Source organism: Jaculus jaculus, chromosome 3 (genome assembly GCF_020740685.1).
Source record: "Jaculus jaculus isolate mJacJac1 chromosome 3, mJacJac1.mat.Y.cur, whole genome shotgun sequence".
Taxonomy (NCBI): Eukaryota; Metazoa; Chordata; class Mammalia; order Rodentia; family Dipodidae; genus Jaculus; species Jaculus jaculus.
This window is the reverse complement of record NC_059104.1, coordinates 153,780,212-153,801,548: the sequence shown is the minus strand read 5'-3', so window position 1 is coordinate 153,801,548 and position 21,337 is coordinate 153,780,212. Positions and strand designations below refer to the sequence as shown.

The following is a 21,337-nucleotide window of genomic DNA, read 5'->3' as shown; positions in this document are numbered from 1 at the left end:
GTGACGGGGGCCAGCTTTGTGATCTATCAATTCGAGGCGCCTGCCCCTTGGGTTCTGCCGAACACCTCACACCTTTTCCAGCTAGCAGGTGGCATGCAGCGGAGGCCTGCCAAGGAGACCCCATTGCAGGTTCTAACTACTTAGGACAGAAAGGACTCCAGTGTTTCTTGAAATTCATGACAGGCAAGGGTCTCTATACATTTCTTTGCGAATGCTATTTTTGTTAGCCATTATCCATCTGTGAGATGCAGTCACTGCCCCTGGTTTACAGAAAACTGGGATTAAGAGAATTAAAGTGACAACACCCAGTAAGGGAATAACAGTCCAAGATTTGAACTCAGGTCTCAGAAACCCTGTATATACACTGTCCTCTTCAACCTTACTATAAGACCCGCACAAAGCTCAGTTTTCCCATATGTTCAAACTCCTAATGAACACAGATTCTATTTTTTGTGTTGAAGAGGTGTTCTAGCAAAATGACAGCAAAATGAATTCCCTTGGAGACCTACCATGGCTATTTGTGCTGCTTTATTGACGTTCTATTGAATGCAATAAGCTGGACACGTTTAAAGACATAGGAGAAAATGCTGCAATCTTGAGTTGGATATAAACTTCTCAGATGATATGCCATAAATATGACCGAACAAAGCATAAACCAACAAATTGACCAAACAAACACTAGAAGCATTTACTTCTCAGAAGACCTTACACGGAACGTAAAGATCATCCACAGCCTGGAAGAAAGTTAAACCAGTCCTACGTCTGAGAAGGATTTGTGTCTAGAAACTGCAAAGAACTCTTGTAACTCAAGGCAAGAAGCTTAGTACAAAACTCACAAATCACCTTAGGGCACACATGCAAGTTATTTCCCAGAATTCATAAGCAGGACAGCTGGGCATGGCACAGACATGCCATCCCATCTGAGGCAGGAGGATTGCTTGAGCTCAGAAGTTCCAAACAAGCCTGGGCAATGCAGTGAAAATCTATCTAAAACACACACACACACACACACACACACACACACACACCCCACACCACATATGAAATCCATGGTTAACATCTTTAGTTACTAGGGAAGTACACTGAGATATCATTTCAATGAATGACTAATATTAAATCAAGCATTGTCCAGGATATGAAGAGAACTCTTGTCCAGGCAAAAGAGGATAGCCACTTGATGTGACACTTTGGCCGTTGCTGCCAAAGTTAAGCATCCACTCATCTGGTAACTTAGCTTTTCCATAGCTGATGGTTTGCCCAGGACCAGTGAAAACACATTTCCATGCTAAGTTTTGAATAAGAATACTCACTGAAGCTCTAAAAGCAACCTGAATGCCCATCAGCGGATGAGTGGAAATTAACTGTGATGCGCTTGCACAATGAGTACTACTTGACAATGAAAAGGAGTAGAATGCCGACGCAAGTACCAACATAAACGAGCTCAAACGTGCTCTGTAGAGCAGAAACAGCCAGGCACAAGGGTAGGATTTGATCACACTAGAAAAGACACGGTCAGTCAGGAACAGAAAGCACATCGGTGGTCACCGGGCTAGAGGCGGGAATGGGGAGGGAATGGAGCACACCATGGGAGATTTTACAGCTTGGTGGGAAGAATGTTCTACACCGTTATTATGTGATAGCAGCAAACGATATCAGAAGACAGCACTTATCAACATGTTCGTCTAAGACGGCGCTCCAGTGCACACATGTTATAGGTAATCAAAACTGAAATTAAAGTACTCCCAACAGAGAATTTTGTGGGATCTGTCAAGGTGCTCCCAAATTTCCTGTGGAAAAAAAAGAAAAGTAAAACCATCACATTTCATTACATTGAATAAGATACAAAAATGAAAAGAAAAAAAGGAAGACAAGGCATGAAAAGAACTGAGCATTCATTCTAGTACACAGTGGGAAATCAGTATTAATAGTATGTGAGGGCTGGAGAGATGGTTTAGTGGTTAAGCGCTTGCCTGTAAAGCCTAAGGACCCTGGTTCAAGGCTCAATTCCCCAGATGCTCAAGGGGGCGCCTGCATCTGGAGTTTATTTGCAATGGCTGAAGGCCCTGGTACACCCATTCTCTCTCTGTATCTACCTCTTTCTGTCTCTGTCTGTCACTCTCAAATAAATATATAAAAATAAGGAAAAAAATTCTTTTTAAGTATATGAAATCCAAAATATCTACACATTCAGAAAGCAATGTGTGGAGACTTCCAGTTAAGATGGTGGCATAGGTACCACACCAAAGCAGCCTAGGGGGGAAAAAGACCAAAAAAACTCAGCAAAATATACACTTTTACTAAAAAGTGAGGTGTATAGGAAATGAAACAGCAGCAGAGAAGTAGGAGAGATCAAGGGCATCCAGAGCCCGCACAGGCCGGCAAAAGCGGCCCCGGCAGCTCTGCTGACTGAGGTGGTGCACCAGAAAGCCGCCAGGCTCTGCTCCAGCAGAAGGAAAAGCCAGGTGCGGGGAGCTTCCACTCACACCGGAGCTCTCCGCAAACTCTAGAAAAGTGAAGGGAGAGCGGCAGTGAGCAACGGAGGAGCAGACCGCGAGGTAGAAGAACACTTGGAACACCAAGAGAACTAGAGCAGCTGCGGCTCCCTCCCCCACCACCTGTGCCCAGCTTCAGCGAACAGAGCAGCGGTCCAGGTCCAGCCACGCCAACTTGAGCCGACAGCAGGACCCAAGCAGGAGCAGAGTCTGGCAGCAATATCAGCAGCGCTGGCACAGGCAATAGCGCCCCAGCAGCGGTGGATCCAGTAGCGTCAGCAGTGGCAGATCCAGCAGCAGTTTCAGCGGCAGCAGTGGCAACTTCAGAGGCAACAGCGGCGGATCCAGCAGTGGCCGCTACAGCAGAAGCAGCAGTGGATCCAGCAGCAGCAGGTTCAGCAGCAGTGGCGACGGACCCAGCAAGGGCAGCTTCAGCACCAGCAGTAGCAGATCCAGCAGCAAAGGTGCTGATCTGCAGGGCCATAGTTGCTAGTCTTGGTTTGCCCTGCAGGAAAAGCCAGTGCCCAGCTCTAAAAATCAGAACAGCAGCCCGACGACCCAGGCAGCAACTTGACTGAGACCAAAAGTCATCCAAAAAGGTAACTGGGATTGTACCAAGGAAGGGTCTCACTTGGTCACAAGCTGACTTGGATCCCTCAACAGACCAGAAATCTTAACCTCTTTGTTGATAGAGGATCTGGTCATTATATTAACTACTCTTGCATAAATACTCAGTGCTGTTTTTGATTGAATGTGTACAGTGTTTAGTTAAATTTTAGAATCTACCTGTATTTTATTCCACTCAGCCTACTTGAATACTCCCAAAGCAGGGAAACTCAACCCCTAGGAACACCTTTGTAGATACTCTGAGAGTCTTAAGAGCCACACCTAACACCTGAAGCTCCTACCCTGAAGATATATAACATCAAATCAATTGATACAGCTAAGAATACCTAGCTAGCTAGAAAATCCAAGCATTAACTTAATCCAAGATGCAAATATATATACATTATAACACAAGAAACACTAAAAAGCAAGACAATATAAATCCACCTAAAAGTATTAATGAATCAGAAATGACCTCCAGTGAGAACGTGTTAGAGGAAATGCCTGAGAAAGATTTCAAAAGAATGATTCCAAATATGTTCAAAGAAGTCAAAGAACAAATCAAAGGAATCAAAGAAGAAATCAAAGAGGAAATCAAAGAAAACCCAGGACACCAATTTAATGAAATAAAGAAGGCAATACAAGACATAAATAAGGAAATAGAAATAATAAAGAAAAACCAGTCAGAATTACTAGCAATGAAGAACACAGTTAATGAAATAAAAAACTCTGTAGAAAATCTCACCAATAGAACGGATGAAGGAGAGGACAGAATATCTAATCTAGAAGACCAGGTGGCAAATCTAATACAGGCCAACAAAGAGAAAGACAAACCTATAGAATAGTATTAGTGGAAATTTCAAGATATTCAGGACACTATGAAAAGATCCAATATAAGAATTCAGGGCATAGTAGAAGGAGAAGAAATCCACTCCAAAGGCATAGTAGGAGTCTTCAACAAAATCAAAGAAGAAAACTTCCCCCAAATTGGGAAAGAGTTGCCAATGCAGAGACAGGAAGCCTTTAGAACCACAGCCAGACAAAACCTGGAAAGAACCTCTCCTCACCATATTATAATCAAACTACCAAACACACAAACCAAAGAAAAAATATTGAAAGCAGTTAGAGAGAAAAATCAAGTTACCTACAAAGGCAAGCCCATCAGTATTACAGCAGATTATTCAACACAAACTTTAAAAGCCAGAAGGGCTTGGAGTGATGAATTCCAAGTTCTGAAAGATAACAACTGTCAACCAAGGTTACTTTATCCTGCAAAGCTATCCATTCAAATAGACCGAGAAATAAGGACATTCCATGACAAAACCATGTTAAAGGATTATTTGACGACAAAACCAGCTCTACAGAAAATACTTGATAGAATCCTCCATGCTGAAGAAAAGGAAAAATACACATATAAGGAACCTGGAAAAAACAAGCAATACTCAAATACTAGTTAACACAAGACAGCAAAGGTAGAACCGGAACCACAAAAAACAAATGGCAAACATAAATACACACCTTTCAATAATATCACTTAATATCAACGGCCTCAATGCCCCAACCAAAAGACGTAGGTTTGCAGACTGGTTAAAAAGCAGGATCCTACAATTTGTTGTCTCCAAGAAACTCACCTTTCTACAAAGGATAGACATTTTCTTAGGGTGAAAGGTTAGAAAACGGTGTTTCAAGCAAATGAGCCTAGGAAACAAGCAGGGGTTGCTATCCTAATATCTGACAAGGTAGACTTCAGTCCAACATTAGTCAAGAAAGATAAAGAAGGTCACTTTACATTGATTAAGGGCACACTCCAACAGGAGGACATTGCAATCCTAAACACATATGCACCTAACATGGGGGCTCACAAATTCATCAAACAAACACTACTAGAACTAAGGTCACAGATAACACCAAACACAGTGGTGGTGGGTGACTTTAACACTCCACTCTCATCAATTGACAGGTCATCCTGGGAAAAAATAAACAGAGAGGCATCTGGACTAAATGAGGTCATAGAAGGAATGGAACTAACAGATATATACAGGACATTTCATCTAAATGCTACAGAATATACATTCTTTTCAGAAGCACATGGAACATTCTCTAAAATAGATCATATATTAGGACACAAAGCACATCTTAACAAATTCAGGAAAATTGAAATAATTCCATGCATTCTATCTGACCACAATGGAATTAAACTACAAATCAGTAGCAAGAAAGGCTATAGAGCATACACAAAATCATGGAAACTAAACAATACACTACTAAATGATGAATGGGTCAATAAAGAAATCAAAAAGGAAATAAAAAAATTTATAGAGACAAACGATCATGAGAACACAACATACCTAAATCTCTGGGACACAATGAAGGCAGTTCTAAGAGGTAAATTTATAACCTTAACTGCCTATATTAAGAAATTAGAAAGGGGCTGGAGAGATGGCTTAGCGGTTAAGCGCTTGCCTGTGAAGCCTAAGGACCCCGGTTCAAGGCTCAGTTCCCCAGGTCCCACGTTAGCCAGATGCACAAGGGGGCACATGCATCTGGAGTTCGTTTGCAGAGGCTGGAAGCCCTGGCACGCCCATTCTCTTTCTCTTCCTCTATCTGTCTTTCTCTCTGTGTCTGTCGCTCTCAAATAAATAAATTAATTAATTAAAAAAATTAAAAAAAAAAAAGAAATTAGAAAGGTCACAAGTAAACGACCTAATGCTTCACCTTAAAGCCTTGGAAAAAGAAGAACAAGGCAAACCAAAAATCAGTAGATGGGAAGAAATAATAAAGATTAGGGCAGAAATTAATGAAATAGAAACAAACAAACAAAAAAAAAAACCAAAGAATTAATGAAACAAAGAGTTGGTTCTTTGAAAGGATAAACAAGATTGATAAACCCTTAGCAAATCTGACCAAAAGAAATAGAGAAGAGACACAAATTAATAAAATCAGAGATGAAAAAGGTAACATCACAACAGATTCCAGAGAAATTCAAAAAATCATAGGGACATACTGTGAAAGCATATAGTCAACAAAGTATGAACATCTGAAAGAAATGGATGATTTCCTTGATTTATATGACCTACCTAAATTAAATCAAGATGAGATTAATCACTTAAATAGAACTATAACAAGCATGGAGATCCGAACAGTTATCAATAATCTTCCAACTAAAAAAGCCCAGGCCTATATGGATTCACTGCTGAATTTTACCAGACCTTCAAGGAAGAGCTAACACCATTGCATCTTAAGCTTTTCCAGGAAATAGAAAAAGAAGGAATTCTACCAAACTCCTTCTATGAAGCCAGCATCACCCTGATACCAAAACCAGGCAAAGATAGAACAAAAAAAGAAAATCACAGACCAATCTCTCTCATGAACATAGATGCAAAAATTCTCAACAAAATATTGGCAAACAAAATACAAGAATATATCAAAAAGATCATTCACCCTGACCAAGCAGGCTTTATCCCAGAGATGCAGGGATGGCTCAGTATACGCAAATCTATAAATGTAATACATTATATAAATGGACAAAAATCACATGATCATCTCATTAGACACAGAGAAAGCATTTGACAAAATCCAACATCCCTTCATGATAAAAGTCTTACAGAGACTGGGAATAGAAGGAACATATCTCAATATAATAAAAGCTATTTATAACAAGCCTACAGCCAACATATTACTAAATGGGGAAAAACTGGAAGCTTTTCCACTAAAATCAGGAAGAAGACTAGGGTGTCCACTATCCCCACTTTTACTTAATATAGTTTTGGAAGTCTTAGCCATAGCAGTTAGACAAGAGACACACATAAAAGGGATACAAATTGGAAAGGAAGAGATCAAGTTATCATTATTTGCAGATGACATGATTCTTTACATAAAGGATCTTAAAGACTCTACTAGCAAACTGTTAGAGCTGATCAAAACCTATAGCCATGTATCAGGATACAAAATAAATACACAGAAATCAGTAGCCTTCATGCTAACAACAAGCACCCAGAGGATGAAATCGGGGAATCACTCCCATTCACAATTGCATCCAAAAAAAAAAAAAAAAAAAGTACCATGGAATAAACCTAACCAAGGAAGTAAAGAATCTCTACAGTGAGAACTTTAAAACACTCAAGTGAGAAATTGCAGAAAACACTAGAAAGTGGAGAAACATCCCTTGTTCCTGGATTGGAAGAATCAATATTGTGAAAATGGCAATCTTACCAAAAGCAATCTACACATTTAATGCAATCCTTATCAAATTTCCAAAGGCATTCTTTATTGAAATAGAATAAACAATCCAAAAATTCATTTGGAATCACAAAAAACACCGAATATCTAAAATAATACTGAGCAACAAAAATATGGCTGATGGTGTCACCATACCTGATTTTAACCGATACTACAGAGCCATAGTAACAAAAACAGCATGGTACTGGCACAAAAACAGACATGTAGATCAGTGGAACAGAATAGAGGACCCAGATGTAAGCCCAGGTAGCTATAGCCACCTGATATTCGATAAAAATGCCAAAAATACTCACTGGAGAAAAGACAGTCTCTTCAGCAAATGGTGTTGGGAAAACTGGATCTGCAGAAGGATGAAAATAGATTCTTCTCTCTCACCATGCACAAGAATTAAGTCCAAATGGATTAAAGACCTTAACATCAGACCTGAAACTCTGAAACTGCTAGAGGAAAAAGTAGGGGAAACCCTTCAACCTATTGGTCTTGGCAAAGACTTTCTAAATACAACCCCAATTGCTCAGGCAAGAAAACCATAGATTAATCACTGGGACATCAAAAGATTTTGCACTGCAAAGGACACAGTGAAAAAAAGCAAAGAGGCAATCTACAGAATGGGAAAAAATCTTTGCCAGCTATATATCTGATAGAGGATTAATATCTAGGATATACAAAGAACTCAAAAAGTTAAATAATAAGGAATCAAACAAGCCAATCAAAAAATGGGCTATGGAACTAAATAGAGCATTCTCAAAGGAAGAAATACGAATGACATATAAGCATCTAAAAAATGTTCTACGTCACTAGTCATCAGGGACATGCAGATTAAAACTACATTGAGATTCCATCTCACTCCTGTCAGATTGGCCACCATCATGAAAACAAATGATCATAAATGTTGGCAGGGATGTGGAAAAAGAAGAACCCCTTCTACACTGCTGGTCAGAATGCAATCTGGTCCAGCCATTGCGGAAATCAGTGTGAAGGTTCCTAAAACAGCTAAAGATTGATCTACCATATGACCCAGCTACAGCACTCCTAGGCATTTATCCGAAGGAATCATCTCATTTCCTTAGAAGTATGTGCTCAACCATGTTTATTTGCTGCTCAGTTTATAATAGCTGGGAAATGGAACCAGCCTAGATGTCCCTCAACTGATGAGTGGATAATGAAGACGTGGCACATTTATACAATGGGGTTCTACTCAGCGGTAAAGAAGAATGAAGTTATGAAATTTGCAGAAATATGGATGGATCTGGAAAGTATTATACTAAGTGAGGTATACCCAGGCTCAGAAAGCCAAGCGCCACATGCTCTCCCTCATATGTGGATCCTAGCTACAGATGATTGGGCTTCTGTGTGAGAAGGAAAATACTTACTAGCAGAGGCCAGTAAGTTAAAAAGGAGATACTAAGGGAAGAGAAAGGAAGGGAGGAGAGTACTTAGTAGGTTGGTATTGTATATATGTAAGTACAATGATTGAGATGGGGAGGTAATATGATGGAGAATGGAATTTCAAAGGGGAAAGTGTAGGGGGGGAGGGAGGGTATTACCATGGGATATTTTTTTATAATCATGGACAACGCTAATAAAAATAAAAATTAAAATTAAAAAAAGAATTGTGGGGCTGGAGAGATGGCTTAGTGGTTAAGCGCTTGCCTGTGAAGCCTAAGAGCCCCAGTTCGAGGCTCAGTTCCCCAGGTCCCACGTTAGCCAGATGCACAAGGGGGTGCATGCGTCTGGAGTTCGTTTGCAGAGGCTGGAAGCCCTGGCGTGCCCATTCTCTCTCTCTCCCTCTATCTGTCTTTCTCTCTGTGTCTGTCACTCTCAAAAAATAAAATTAAATTAAATTTAAAAAAAAAGAATTGTGTAACTTATACCATATGCAAAAATACATTCTACACAGGTGAAAACACCTTAATGTTCAAAGCAATATATGTCAGATATTTAAGAAAAAAACTAGGCATTTATCTTTCTAGAATCAACTCAGGGAAGAGTTTCTTAAACCAGACAAAGACAAACCATGAAGTCAAATATGTATATACTTAAACTAAATTTGTAAAAAGTCAGCCTCAAAAAAATTCACAAGGATTTGGATGCGGTGGTACATGCTTTTAATCCCAGCACTTGGGAAGCAGAGGTAGGAGGATCCCCATGAGTTTGAAGCTACCTTGAGACTATTGCAGGAGTGAAACCCTACCTCAACTCCCAGCCCCCAAAAAAATGCACAAGGAAATCAATTATATGGTAAAAAAGAAAAAATGCAATTTATTATCCAATAAGGTAGTATTCAGAACACATGAAGGTTTCTTAACAATAAATTTTATGAAGCTAGGAAGAGCAGCTACGAAAGCTTGCATTGTAAGCACGAGGGCCTGAGGTCCCTAAGCACCATGTAAAAAGCTGGTATGGCCGTGCATAGCTATAGCCCTGGTCCTGTGCGAGTAGAGATAGAATCACTGAGGCTTGCTGTTCATCCGTTCTGACCAGAAACAGTGGCAGCCCACACTCGCTGAGAGACTGTCTCAAGCAAACTACTGGAAGATTAATAAAGAACACCATGTTCTCCTATGGCCTCCACATGCATGTACGCAGGACATGTGCATCTGCACACACGTGTACACACACTATACATACACCACAGGTGAACAAGATATGCACTGTACACATGCAAGGAAAACTATTTAAAAATATAACTCAGTAGATAAATGGTCAAAGGGTTAGAATTGTCAGTTCACAGAGCTTCAAATAACCTTAGATCTGTGGGCTGGAGTGACAGCTTAGCAGTTCATGTGTATGCCTGTGAAGCCTATGGATCCAGGTTTGAATCCCTAGTAAGATGCCCAAGGTGGCTCATGTGTCTGGAGTTCATTTGCAGTGGCTAGAGGCCCTGGCATGCCCACACTCTCTCTCATTTTTTAATATATTTATAACATATATTATATGTATATATATAATATATTTATATATACCTTATATCCATTAGAAGAGGGTGTTTTAACTGGTAATGAAGAGAAATGAGAATTTAAGATAACTGCCAGAGACACTCAGGCTGACTGAGGTTGAAAACCATCATCAATGATGCTGTGGGAACACGGACTCTTTCCTCAAAGCGAAGAATGGGGCAGTTGCTCAGGAGTATGTCAGGGAAGTTCCAGGGGTGTCAAAGCTGTGAGAACCCCATGACAGCAATTCTAACCTAGGAAACTTCCCTCATGTACACCAGATACTAATAAAAGAACCTTCAGAGTTCAGTTCGCACTAGGGCAAAAGTAGGAAACTATCTTTGGTAGAGAATGAATAAACTGTGATTTAATCGCATAAAGGAACATGTTGGAACACTTAAATGGCCACGTACATGTAAAAGATCTGAAAATATATTAAATTTCAAATGCTGTGAATATTTCTATAATGCAAACTCTTAGCATACTTTATTGATGAATAAATAGAAATGTGGTAAAAGAAAGAAAAAAGATGCCTCATAGATGGAGCATACAGCCCTGGGGAATGCTCATTCCTGGAAAGAAGAGATGGAGAGACTGCTGTTGTACTCAGCTCACATTGCTGAGATGAACTGCATGTGATGAAGGGATTTATTTGAAGGTTACACCCAGCGGACCGTCCACTGATGGCAGAAGAAGCTGGCCCCCATTCACAGATTCAAGTAGAGAGAGATACAACCACACGGCCAGCACCACACACAAGAGCAAAGCCGGCAGCCAAGCAACAGGGAACCCAGGCAGAGCTCAAACACTGCATACCTTAAGCTGGGAATCAGAGCTGCCCTCGGTGACACCGCCTCCAGCCAGGCAGCTGGAGACAAGCTTGTTAATAAAAATACCTGAGTCTACTGGGGGACATTCATTCAAACTACCACATTCTACTTCTAGCTCCCAAGAGACTCGTAACTATCTCACAATGTAACTTGTATTCAGTCCAACTTCAAAGGTCCCCATAGTCTTTAACAACTTTAAGACTATTCCAAAGTGCCAAGTTTCATCTGAGATTTAAGATTGCCTCCTAGTGAATCCTATAAAATCAAAACAAGTTACATATTTCCACCATACAAAGGCATAGAGTAAATTTTTTTCATTGCTATAAGGCAGAGGCTTCACCAATGCAAACTCAACAACCATAGGCAAACATCAGTCACCTGCAGTTGGGTAACCAGGGAAAACTTCCATCCCCAGCCAACAACACTCCATGGTAGCCCTTGTACAATCCTGGTATATCCAGATCATCTTTGGGTCTTCATGCAAACCATGGTCATCTTCCAGTGGCTTCATTGGCCTTTTATCAGGTCATCACACTATGCCATGTCTCAGCAGGGCCTTCTGAAACTATGTACACTTCATGACCCACTTGATGACCTACTGTCATGTTTCTGAAACCAATACCAGCTGTGTAGGACATAGCTATGTTGCTAATATAGGGAAGAAATAAATCTTAAACTTGAAGAGCAGTTTTTCTTTTCCTTACAAAAGAATTTGTATTTCTACCATTCAATCTTTTCACCTCAGGCATCCTTTCCATTGTTACAGTGTAAAGAATTTGGGCCGCCCTTATTCACAGTAATATCTCCTTAACAATAGCAGCTTGAGCAACCAGTCTCAGTGCCAGTAATTCTAAACTTCTTTGAATTTCTCCCATTTCAAACCTTAAATCTTTTAGTTCTATATCTTTCACCAAGCACATCATTAGTTTCAAATTCAACCTTGATCAAATTTCTGGACATGGGCAGCAGAACACATCCAACCCTTATGCCAGTAGCCTAGTTCCAACAAAGTTATCTTTCTATCTTTCCTTCCCCTCTGAAAGTTCCAAAGCCAACACAATCTCTGCACTTAGCATTTTCAAACTCTCACCAGAATAGTCCATAAACCTTGACTTACCACTCCGGAAGGCATCTTCAGTTGCAAGTTCAATTCCTCCAGCACAAAAGTTCCAAAAAACCAAAATCCACATGGTCAGATTCATTGTATCACAACACCCCACTTTTAGGTACCAATTTCTATTGTAGTCAGCTCACACTGCTAGGATGAACTTCAAAACCAGACATAGTTTATGGGAAGTGGATATTTATTTGAAGCTTATAGACCCAGGGGACATTCTATTGATGGCAGAAGCAGCTGGCCCCCTTTCATAGATACAAGAACAGAGAGATACAACCACACAGCCAGCACCACAAGCAAGAGCAAAACTAGCAGCTAAGCAACAGGGAACCCAGGCAGAACTAAACCCTCTGCATAACTTAGGCTGGGAATCAGATCTGCCCCAGTGACACCTCCTCCAGCCAGGCCGCTAGAGACAAGCAGGTTAATAAAAATACCTGAGTCTGTTGGGGGGAGGCACTCAAACTACCACAGAGACCATGATTTAATTCCTTAAAACAAGGAAAGAACAGGAAGGAAGCAGACAGGGTAGGAGAAAGGGAGAGAAGAGCAAGGAGAAAAGGGACAAAAATAAGAGATGTTCAGGCTGGAGAGATGGCTTAGCAGTTAAGGCACTTGCTTGGAAAACCTAACAAGCTGAGTTCAATTCCCCAGTCCCATTTAAAGTTAGATGCACAAAGTGGTGCATGTACCTGGAGTCTGTTTCCAGCTGTCGGAGTCCTTGGCATGTCCTTTTTGTCTGTCTTTCTTCTATCTCTGTATGTTTACAAATAAATAAAAAATATTTAAGGGGTTGGAGAGATAGCTCAGCAGTTAAGGCACTTGCCTGCAAGACTTAATGACCCAGGCTCAATTCCCCAGTATCAACATAATGCCAGATGCACAAAGTGGTGCATGCATCTGGAGTTAATTTGCAACAGTTGGAGGCTTAGCACACCCATTCTTTCTTTCTCTTTCTGTCTTTCTTCTCTCTTTTCCTTCTCTCTCTCTCTCTCTCTCTCTCTCCTTACAGATAAATCTTTTTAAATAAAAAATATTTAAAGAAAATAAAAGGTATTCAACAATCTTAGACATGCAGGCAACACATTAAAACACTGAGGTTTGGGCTGGAGAGATGGTTTAGCGGTTAAGCGCTTGCCTGTGAAGCCTAAGGACCCCGGTTCGAGGCTCGGTTCCCCAGGTCCCATGTTAGCCAGATGCACAAGGGGGCGCATGCGTCTGGAGTTCGTTTGCAGAGGCCGGAAGCCCTGGCCCACCCATTCTCTCTCACTCCCCCTCTATCTTTCTCTCTGTGTCTGTCACTCTCAAATAAATAAATAAATAAATAAATTTAAAAAAAAATACTGAGGTTCTGTGCTTGACAGATAGCTTAGTGGTTAAGTCCTGTGAAGCCAAAGGACCCAAGTTCAATTCCCCAGGACCCATGTAAGCCAGATGAACAAGGTAGCACATGCATCTGGATTTTTTGTACAGTGGTTGAAGTCCCTGGCATGCTCATTTTCTCTCTCTCTCTCCCTCCCCCCACTGTCCCTTGTAAATAAAAAATTTTTAAAAAAAACACTGAGGTTCCATCTCACCATAGTAAGAATAGCTGTCAGTAAGAAAACGAATGCTAGTGAGGATTTTTGTGTGGATGGTTATTCACTGCTGGTGCAAATGTCAACTAATACAGCTACTGTGAAAAAAAACTAAAAATAGAACTGCCGTATCACTCTGCTCTGCTACTCCTGGATTTCACTCAAAGGACTCCAAGTGAACATGTCACACATACTGATTGCTGCATTATTGACAATGACCAAGAAATGGTACTAGCTTAGCTATCCATCACCAGATGAATGGATCAAGAAGGTGTGTATGTATCAGTTACTTTCTCTTTGCTGGGACAGAATGCCTAACCAGAAGCAACTTCAGGAAGAAAAAGGGTTTAATTTCAGCTTACAGTCAGTCAGTTTCCATGAGAAGTCCACTGTGGAGGGAGAAGCATGGCAGGAGCAGGAAGCCAGGGTCACACAGTCACATCAGTGGGAAAGAAGTAGAGAAAGAAAGACCAGAAAACAGGGCTGGGCTATGAAACCTCAAGGTCCACCTCCAGTGACACACTTCCTCCAGCAAGGCTCCACTTTCCAGAGGATCCATAACCTTCCCAAATAATTCCACCAACTGGAAACCAAGTGTTCAAACACACAAGTCTATGGGGGGCCTTTTACATGCAAACCACTATATTCAACACCTGGGCACTATAATCTCGTGAACATCTCAAGATGAAAAATTAATTCACTCAAACTTTAAAAGTACCCACAGTCTTTACCAGTCCCAACACTGTTCAAACGTGTGAGCGCAGAGAGTCTATTCTGAAACACAGGTATTTGGAGGGTAATAAACTACCACAGGAATTATGGAAGCAGACAGAGAAAGCAAAACTGAAAATAAATGCAAGCATAGATACATTGTATTCATATAAAACTGTGTTATTGGGGGCTGGAGAGATGGCTTAGTGGTTAAGGCATTTGCCTGCAAAGCTAAAGGATCCCAGTTCAATTCTCCAGGATCCACATAAGCCAGATGCACAATGGGGTGCATGCATCTGGAATTTGTTTGCAGTGGCTGAAGGATCTCTCCTCTCTGCCTCTTTCTCTGTATCAAATAAATAGATATATATATTTTTTTTAAAACTATGTTATTTATACACAGAGAAGAAATATCAAGATATTTTCACACTGGTCTCAACCTCATAGAATTAGAGGCAAATGTCACTTCTGCCTGTATAACTTTTTAAAAATTGTTTTAATATTTTATATATATATATATGGAGGGGGGAGATAATGGGCATACCACAGCTTCTAGCCACTGCAAACTCCAGATACATGTGCCACCTTGTACATCTGGCTTACATGGGTTCTGGGGAATTGAACCTGAGTCATTAGGCTTCTTAGGGCAAGTGCCTTAAGTGCTAAGCCATCTCTCCAGCTCCATTATAATTTTAATACTGTCTATTTTCTAAAGAGTAGATAATTCTATATAAAACCATGAATATAAGGCAAATTGTTTGCCAGAAAAAGAGACAAATGAAGTGATTCCTCATGTATTTACTGGAAATCCTGAAATACATAGGAATTTAGATGCTGAGGGACACAGCAGAGAAATGTGAGCTGTGAGGGATCTGCTCCATTGCTGAAGAGACTGACAGATGTAAAAGAGGGGAAGATCTCCGAGCAGGGGTACAGAGAGATGAAATATTGAATAAAAGCTAAGTTCTTGCCATGATCTGGGCTGACATCTTACCTGTAGTCCCCCTGTCATCCACAATATACAATAAATGAAGTATATCCTTGACATAGAACAGTAATCATCATTTTCCTACTTTCACTTATAACAAACTGTCATTGTTTTGTAAGCAGAGACTATTGGAAGCTATGAAGAATAAAAAATGCTGTGTCCCAGCACATTCTTAGCAATGAGTGAGAGCAGAGGGAAGGCAGAGGGGTCAAGTGAAGGAAACTGGCTGCTCAGAGTTCAGAAAGGGAGAAAGAGCCAAATGAATGTGTTACCACGGTGCTACCCCGACTCTCCCCCATCTCCCTGCATCCCCTTCTCATTGTTCACCAGGAAAAAGAGACCATCTCTTCAGTTACACGGGGAAGCCTGTGGGCTCGACCTGCTCACCTTCTCTGACTCATTCCCAGTAACCACTTGCGTGTCTCCTCCCAACTGCCATGCACAGTGCTGGGGTTGAGCTGACCCAAGGGAGACTCCAGTCCCCTGACCATAAAGAGTCTCCCACCCATAGAAGAGAGAAAAGACAACAGAATGTGGCTTTCTGGAATGTGCCAGGGATTTCGGAAGAGGACATGCATCTGGCACCCACACAAAAGGTAGGCACATCCAGGAAGTGCTGAAATGCTCATGAGGTTTTGATTATCAAACCATTGGGGCATGTCAGAATAATGTATACTAGTTGGGTTCAGCTTGTGGGCTGAAATCACTTAGTGGGTTCTTAGATCCCAGGACCCTTTATAAATCATGACATAGCGACATCCTCTCAGCAGGACACCAGATTAAAATGCCTGGCATGCCGCCTGTCTCTGGTTCTATAGTCGCAACCTTCTAGCCCCTAATTCTTCCCACATACTTTACTGAGTGTCAACTTTGAATGCCAAAAATTACAAACACAAAAAAATGTGGCTTGATGCTGATAAGGCAGGAAAATGTTTCATCACAGTATCTATCAGCATGTGAGGAATTTCTTCTCCATAGGTTCCTTGAGGGAAGAAAGCATGTCTACTCATTTTTCTCATGGAATCACTAATGTCCTTAAATGGACACCATGGTCTGCCTGCTGCCATGCTTGGGCTTGAGCTGGGTACATACGTAGAGCTGAGCCACATCCTCAGTGTGATGTCAGTGATGATGTCACACAGGAGTTACTGGAAACCTTGGTCATTCCTCAGACCTGGTCAGACTTCTGAGAGGCATGGTTTGAGGTCTCCCCAGTGGGAGAGCTCACAGAACTAGTCCAGCACTAACAAGTCAGTGAAGAGCCACGACCCCAAGAGCCAGGTGGGTGCTAAAGCTTAGAATAACTCTGCATCCAGGTTCCATAGTGGGACGAGGCATTCACTTGAGGCCAGCAGGCTCCTAAGTCAGGTAAGGGAGGGAAGAGACTTCTAAGTATGGATGCCACCACAGGAATAGGGAACTGCTCCCCTGGAAGACAGAAGAAAAGAAATGAATCTCTGTGGGGCTGAGTGAAGACTGACTCTCATGTTTGGTTCATGAGTTAAATGGAAGAGACAGAAGGTCGTGCTGTATGACTGCGACCAAGATGGAAATGCTGGTCCTTGTCATGTCCTGAGCCTAAGGATCTTGGAGACGCCATGGATATGTGACTGGCAGGATTTGGTCCTAACTGATGGTGGGCATGAATGAGCTCATGGATAAAAGGAGGGTTGAGAGCATATTGTCTGCCTAAGCGAACCAGAGAGATCCTGTATTAGTCAGGGTTCTCCAGAGGAACTGAAAATGTAAAGTGAATTGTATTAAAAAGGAATTTATTGGATTAGCTTACAACAGTCCAACAATAACAGTTTGCAAGTGGAAGAGTCAAGGAACCTGGTAGCTGCTCAGTCCACGAGGCTGGGTGCCTCAGCAGTCCCAATCCAGCACTGAAGGCCTGGAGGCTTCCTGGAGAGCCTGCTCTTCGGTCTACACTGCTCTTCAGTACAGGCTGGAAAGCAGAAAGCACCGGCAGCCAGGTGGGAGGAGGGGATGTTTTCCTTCCCACAGCTTCCTTGGATAAAGCTCCCCTCTAAGAGAGGCCACCCACTTTAGGGGAAGAGCTCACCCTTCAATAAATCCTTCTTGGAAGCGACTTCCAGGACCCACTGAAGGGGAATGTCTGTGGATCCCTACACAGATCAAGTTGACACCAAAACTTAAACATCATAAGTCTCAATTCCTCCTGCGGTCCTCTGGGGAAGAATGTGCTGGCCTCCTGGACCACTTGCATGCCCACCATCTCTCTTCTTTCCCAAGTCTGTCTGAGCACCGTCCTTGCGCCATAGTGTCCTATTTGGCCAGAGCTCACAGAGCAGTATTGCTGAGGTCTTTACAGCCCATGGAGTAGCTTCCTTGACAAGGATGCGTGGCTTCTGGGACGTTGGTGCCCTGGCGTCTTCAGTGGGGGCACGGCTGAGACGTAACTCTCTTACTTTCTCCAGAGCAGCCCTGTGAGACTGACAGTTCCGTTTGCAGGAACTAAACATTGTGCCTTTACTTAGTCTTCTGGGCCTTCAGTTCCTGGGCTGAGGTGTCTCTTGCCACCACTACCCCCTCCTCTAAAAGCCATAAGAAAACTTGCTAGTTTGTATGCTCATTCTTTTTTTTTTTTTTTTTTTTTTTTTTAAAAAATGTATTTTAGCCCAGACCAGCAGAGGCAGCAGCTGGAGCAGCGGGAGTCTGCGCCCTCCCCGCCGGCCCCTGTTGTTCCGCACCTCACCCCCGCCCTTCCCCTCAATCGCTTCACTCCTGCAGTTTCTGGCTTGTATTCCCCCCACCGGTGACCAAAGACTTGACCACCCAACATCCAGCTCCCCATCACTCTGCTGGACATGGACACCAGTGTGATTGAAGGTGGATTAAATGTCACTCTCACCATCTGGCTACTAACGCACGGGAAGGAAGTTGGCAGAAGCACCAGGAAGCAAGGAGAACCAGTTACGATGCGCGAGGAGAGTGGTGCGCGCATCGACATTTCAGAGGGGAGAGAGTTACCACTTTGACTGGACCCACTAATGCCATCTTCAAAGCCTTTGCTATGATCATGGATAACTGGAAGAGGACATTAGTAGCTCTGTGACCAATAGCACAGCTGCCAGTAGACCCCCAGTGACCCTAAGGCTGGTGGCACCGGCTAGTCAGTGTGGCTCTCTCATTGGAAAAGGTGGTTGCAAGATCGAGGAAATGCAAGAGTACAGGGGCTCAGGTCCAGGTGGCAGGGGACCATCACTGTTGCTGGCACCCCACAATCCACCGCTGAGGGTGTCAGACAGATGTGCGTGCTCATGCTGGAGACTCCCAGTCCCCCGCCCCCTGCGAGGGGCGTGACCATCCCGATCTGGCCCAAGCCCTCAAGTTCTCCAGTCATCTTTGCAGGTGGTCAGGCCTATGCCATTCAAGGACAGTATGCCATTCCATAGCCAGATTTGACCACGCTGCACCAGTTGGCAATGCAGCACTGGATTCAGTGGCAATTGACTCCAGCTCTCCAGAGGTGAAAGGCTATTGGGCAGGTTTGGATGCGTCTGCTCAGACTACTTCTCATGAACTCGCCACTCCAAATGATTTGGTTGGCTGCATCAGGGTGCCAAAATCCATGAGATCTGTCAGATGTCTGGGGCTCAGATCGAAATTACAAACCCAGTGGAAGGGTCTACTGACAGGTTACCATCACTGGATCTGCTGCCAGCATTAGCCTGGCCCAATTTCTAATCATTGCCAGGCTTTCCTCAGAGTCGGGTGGCATGGGGAGCAGCGAGAACGGTGCAGACTCGCCCATACCCCCTTTCTGCTTCTCCACCACCACCCATGATCCATCTGTGTAATTTCTGAACAGTCAGCGAGTCCAGATTTTAAATAGTTTGTAAATTTTCAGTTCCTACACAGTTTATCATCCACTCATGATTTTTTAATTAAAGAATTCCTTTCTCTGCTCAGCTGTTATGCTGAGATCCACATTTAGTTTTATAAGCTTCTACCCTTACCCCTTTTTTGTTTTTTGCTTATGAATTTTTTTTTTGTCATGGAAATGTAAGAGTGGAACATTAATACATTTCAGTTTAGTTCTGTAATGTCAAGAATTTTTCAAAAAGAATTAAAAGACAGACTAGAAAAAAATGTGTTTAAAGGCTATGGACACAAAAAATTAATCTTTGCTTTTCAATAAGAATAAATTCCATAATATTTGGTACTGAAGATGTGGACAGGACTTTGTCATCAAATAAACCTATTTTTCCAAAGATGGAAAGGGAAACCTGTTCTCATTCACCTGGGACTTTCCACTGTTAACAGCAAAAGTCCCCTAATCCAGGAAATGCCTTCAGTCCTGGGAAAAATTAGGACATCTTAGTCACTGTACTTAGGACCCCAAGATTTGTTGGCAAGCAAGGAAGACCCTAGAGAAGTAGTAGAAGGACTTGGCAAGACCACAGAAGGCTGGAATGGGCTTTCCCCAGCCGGAACCTTTCAGATGATCCAATCAAGCATAAGACCCACAAAGGCCCCACAGGTGGCTGAGGAAGCATCTGTATCCCACTCAACTCTCCAGACTTGACGAGAATGACCTTTACACCTTGACCTGAGGAAGCCTGGCTAGGCTAAAGGTGCATGTCCTGTCTGAGTCCATACCATGGAGTAGCAACTGAACACCAGCTTTGCCTGGTAATTCTGCTTCCTTAGACATGGAGGTTGTGCTTCTGACGACAGCAAAATAGTTCCTCCCCTGAGGAAGTTCAACACAAGATCCATAGTGAGCCTGGGTATACGCACAAATGACTCCAATACATCAACAGACCACAGAGATACTTGCACATCCATGTTCTATTGCTGCACTATTCACAATAGCCAAAATACGGAACCAGCCTGCACGCCCCTCAAATATGTAGATAAAGAAAATGTGGAGACTGGCGAGATGGCTCAGCACAAGCACGAGGGCCTGAGTTTGACTCCCAACATCTATGTGAAAAGTGGAGTGTGGGCCGGGCTTGGTGGCTCACGCCTTTAATCCCAGCACTCAGGAGGCAGAGGTAGGAGGATAGCTGTGAGTTCGAGGCCACCCTGAGACTCCATAGTGAATTACAGGTCAGCTTGAGCTACAGTGAGACCCTACCTCAAACAACAACAACAACCACAAAAGTGGAGTGTGGAAGACTCCTCCTTGAGAGCTAGCTGTCATGGTGCTGTAAAATGACATGCAGGCTGCTCGGGGAGAAAACAACTACACGAGTGACCAGCCCAGCAAGATGAACTGGAGTAATAGTGGCATGTCTATCATGGAGGTAGCCAACTGCTCTATGGTTGGATTTAAGATATGCTCCAATAAAAAGTTAAGCAAAGAAAGGAAGGGAGGAGGGTACTTAATAGGTTGATATTGTATATATGTAATTACAATGATTGTAATAGGGAGGTAATATGATGGAGAATGGAATTTCAAATGGGAAAGTGTGGGAGTGGGGAGGGAGGGAATTACCATGGGATATATTTTATAATCATGGAAAATGTTAATAAAAATTAAAAATACAAAAAAATTAAAAAATAAAATAAAATAAAGATTCTATATACAAAAAAAAAAAAAAGTTAAACAAAAAGCCAGGTGTGGCCATGCATCCCTGTACCTCCAGTCCTGTGGAGTTGGAGGGTGTAGAGATAGAAGAATCGCTGGACTCACTGGACAGTCAGTCTGACTGGAAGCACAGCAACCTTTGTTTCCGTGAGAGTCTCCATCTCCCGGCGACAGTGAGGAAGAGGGTAGAAGTGGCACCTGCGGGGCTTCTCCTCTACCCCTGCAAGCATGCACACACAAGTGCAGACGCTGTACGCGCACCCCACACACACCACACA

At 42.5% G+C, this 21,337-nt stretch overlaps 1 pseudogene; it reads left to right on the top strand.

Moving 5' to 3' along the window:
* The first annotated feature begins 18,330 nt into the window (after nt 1–18,330).
* Nucleotides 18,331–19,323, top strand: LOC101597785 (annotated as a pseudogene).
* The last annotated feature ends 2,014 nt before the right edge of the window (nt 19,324–21,337 follow it).